The sequence below is a fragment of the Pollicipes pollicipes genome, unplaced genomic scaffold, assembly GCF_011947565.3.
Source record: "Pollicipes pollicipes isolate AB1234 unplaced genomic scaffold, Ppol_2.1 Scaffold_7261;HRSCAF=8764_pilon_pilon_pilon, whole genome shotgun sequence".
Lineage (NCBI taxonomy): Eukaryota > Metazoa > Arthropoda > Thecostraca > Pollicipedomorpha > Pollicipedidae > Pollicipes > Pollicipes pollicipes.
In genome coordinates, this window is record NW_023597054.1 from 1,629,662 (window position 1) to 1,633,971 (window position 4,310).

Genomic DNA, 4,310 nt, shown 5'->3' on the forward strand with positions numbered 1-4,310 from the left:
AACGAAACTACGCAACATCGTGTTCAGATAATGAGACAGAGAAAACGTATAGAGGACATATGCAAGCGAGGACGACCACCAAACGACCAGCAAAGCCGAAGAGCACGGAACAACTCTCCTTGAAAAGAACCGAAGCAGGATAACAAAGGCACTAACAGCGCCCCTTCCCATCTCAGGCGGAACAGTCTCTGTTACGCATCATCACCATCTGTCTCGCCCACATAGATGCGTAGCAAACACAGACCAGGCGACTCGCTGTTTAAGAAATCGGACGCAAACCTACACCGAAACACGACAAATCGCGTCATATATCCCACGCAAACGACACACGACTAGTGCCACGAAAATGTAAAAGCAGATAAATGGAAAGCGTTCAATCGTATTCACCGGAGTTAAACGATTCAATTCATGGCTATGGTTCGAATATAAAATAGCATGTGTGCCATGGCGTCGGCGAGAATGTGGCGTTGTACATCTCCCGCCCAAGTGACTCGCACACAAACGGTAACTCAGTAAGTAAGGGAACGAGAAGATGCTACCAATCTGTCATGGCCCAGCCTTCTCAGGCAGGTGTAACATCGCCTTCCCAGGCAGAAATGTGAACAGCTGTTCCTGCAGGAAAAGGTGTGTCGGTCCCTTTGCTGGCATAGGGTGTTGCGCAGCGTTCATTACGTCTGAGCTGCCAAGCCTAACTATCACCTTTATTCTTCCACAGGCTTGGACAATGTCGAAAAAGGCAAAGGCGCTGTGTGAGGCGCGGCGCCAGAGGCGGCTGGGCACGACGCGCTGAAAAGAAGAGCCTTCTTCGACATTTGCGGCAGAAGAGGCACGAGGGCCAACCAGACAACAGACCAGACCATACCAGAGTCAAGACCGAACCAGAGTAGACAGCTCTCTGTACTTGTGAAATCCAGAAACTGTCTATAGCAGCTCTACATCGCCGTGCTTCATGTGCCACGCAACTGAGTTCTGCGTTTCTCTGTTGTAAGCTGTGCTCATATTATGCATAGATGCACTGCAATATGTGCCGTTATGTGTCAAAGCCCATGCCTGCCATGGCCGAGGCGCCAGCGCCGGTGCCGCCGCCACCTCCAACGGCGGCGCCAGCTCCAGCGCCGCCGCCGTCTTCACCACCACTATCGCCGCCCACAGCGGCTGTTCCACCGTGTTGGGTGCGCGTGGCCCGTTGGGCGCCGCCACCGTGCGTGGTGGTGTTGAGCCGTCAAAACACCGAAACAGGGCAAAATAAAAAAGGAAAGAAACCAGTACTGCATTGGCCACATGTGGAAGCAGAGAGACAGCGAGACAGCGAGCAGAGAGCGGAGAGACAGCGAGCAGAGAGACAGCGAGAACAAAACCAAAACTGCCGAACAACTTAGTAATGTAAAGAACCAATATCCACCAAAAGGCAAAACCCTTATGGCATTACAAAGCTGGAGGCCATTTCTGACCAGTTCACAACATTCCTCTGTGGAGTCCGGGGCAGCTGTTGCAACCCGATGAAGGTGCAGCGGCACATGAGGGAGGCAAGTGCCACCGATGCCGGTCTGCTTCCATTTGCTTGCTGTCATCTGTTGTCACTCGTGTTTCGCGTGTCATCTTATGTTATTGGGCTGGTGAGAGAGAAAGCCAAAGCCAAAGCCAAACATCGACCAGGCGACTCGCTGTTTAAGAAATAGGACGCAAAACCGCACGGAAACACAACGACAAATCGCATCATATATCCCACGCAAAACGACACAAGTCTCGATAATGGTCCAGTGCATTTTCTTTTAACCACAAGGCGACCTGCTAGAACACTGCCAGTGTAATACAGAGAGTGTTCCACATTTGTACGAGTTTGAGGTAGCACGTTAGAAGACCACGGAGTGCAATTCACAGCGGTGCCATTTTTTTCACACTTTGTTTCTGAGCTTGACGCCCATGAACTTGTACTATTTCGTGCAGGATATTTCAAGGTCACACCGACACGCCTAACGTCACGGAGACAGCGTGGATTTGGCTCTTTCTTTGCTCACGATGAAATAGCATGACCACCGAGTTATTCGTGTCCGCTGCAGGTCGGCACAGTTCGTGGAATCGGCGGACGACTGACTTGCAACTCGGCTGGTGCGTTGAGCCGATGCTTCCATAACGATTTGGTTATTTGGTTACTAGGATTTGAGCTTTTTCGGCCGATAATGAACATTTCAGGGCTACGGAATGAAGGATAATGGAAAACGGCGGAGCAGAGCTAAACGCTACTGGGGACCCAAACGCTAAGCCTTATCCCACACAGCGAAACATTTGCGGGGCATGTGCCCGGCGTGCGGACGGGGGTGCCTTTTCGGTCCAGTGGTGCATGCAACAGGCACAGACGAGTGGGGCTTCGCGTGGATGCAGGAAAAATAAAGACAGAGGCGGGTCGTGTACGTATGTATGGAGCTTATGTGAAATTTACTGATATCGAATAAGCATCACACTTTATGCTACATGGTGCAGGAACTTTGGCTGCGATACTAGATATGGCGAAAATAAGACTGGGAATCCATTAACTTGAGAAAAATCCAACAACCAGAACGTAAATGCCACCAAAAATCTAACATCACGGCCCATTATACAAACACACCACAACACGGTAAAAAACACAATATCCGGGTTCCACAAACTTGCGCCATTTAGTGAACCACTTTTGGCAGGCATGACTACTACTAGTGCATCACCCCGTCCCCTAGTGGGTATCGATACAATTATTTACTTAACGGCGACATTTCTAGAGGGGTGTTTTGCACTTAAGGCCTACCGATAGCCGTCACTGAGCTTATTCCATCGCATCTGATGCTTGCCCCTGCCTCAACATGTACGAACTTGGAACATTTCCTTTCGGAAAAAACACAGCAGAGCGAGCGTGCGTTTTTCAACGTTTGAAAGATGCATCAAAAGCTTGCCAGTCCACAAGTTTCATAACACGATGAGCACAGCACGACACAAAGCAAGCATAATGGCTACAATGACAGCAGCTATCTGCAGAAACATACGATGAATTATTCCAAGAGCTTCACCGGACTTAGAAGCATGCAAAACGAGTCGAGACTTAATGCTGACCACCACTAGAGCCTTGCCTACAGCGGGCACGCAAGGCGAGAGCGATCTGAACATGGGTGACTGGAATTGGGAGGCGCCACCACCTGCGGTCACATGGCTTCCACAACCAAGTGTTTGGCTACAACACCGAAGAGTCCTCAGAAAAACAAATATCTTGCACGTGACAGCTAAATGGGAAAAGCAACATGTTGTATGACGTGACAGCTAACGGAAGCCACTACCCCCAATATCAGATCTCCGAGCTGAAGCAGGCAGTGCAGACCTAGCGCCAACGACCCAAGAGCCCCCCCCCCCCCCCCCCCCACCCATTCCTCCCGGGAGCGCGCGTCCCCGGATGCACCTGACTCAAGTGGAGCGTTTGGGGACCCCGACACCACCCCCACCAAACGAGGATCAGACGCTGTAAGACTGGCGCCATGAGGGAGTTGTTGCCCCCCCCCAAAAGAAACACAAAAAAACACCGATACCAAAAGGATCACGACGCACGTAGTCACGATCTTTTAAGGAGCGTCAGTGACAACAATTATCATATGGCGCTCAACGGCCATGGCGTAGCCGGGATCCCAGCGTGGGCCACCCATGTCCAAAGTCCGAAACACTGACCCACTCGCCCCGTAACACCCCGGGGATGGAGGGTGGAACAGGAGAGGGAGCAGGAGTCATAGCTCACGTGACCACGCATCGCATGCAACAGAACACGCCGACATGCTATCAATGACTATTAACCACATGAGAAAAAAACTAAAAATGGACAGAATCATGTCAGGAAGCTCGGCAAAACATCAAAACTAGATATGTATGGCCGCGGGCAGAGGAAGCCACAGGACATGGCAACAGAACTTGCCAAAGCAGATCTTTATTAGGTGCATACGGAGCAAACGAGACGCTCGTTTCTTTGCTATCAGAAAACAGATCTAAGCCAACACTTTGGACACAGGCAGTCATGGCGCCTATTGGAGCGGTGAAAAAGGGAGAGGTTTGAGAGTACGTTATAACTGCCAGTCACAATGCCACTGCCCGCTGTGAATGTTGCCCACAAAGTATACATGAATAGGGAGAATCCCGTATCGAAAGACGCATCCAGAGTTCTCCATAACGGAAGCAGGAAAACGTGATATAACGTTCGTAACATAAACGTTCTTCGTCGCTAACTCTTTTGCTACGCTGCAACAACCACTCATGCCGCTGTGTCAGCGGCCTGACCGGCCACCAGAGCTGGGAGACCA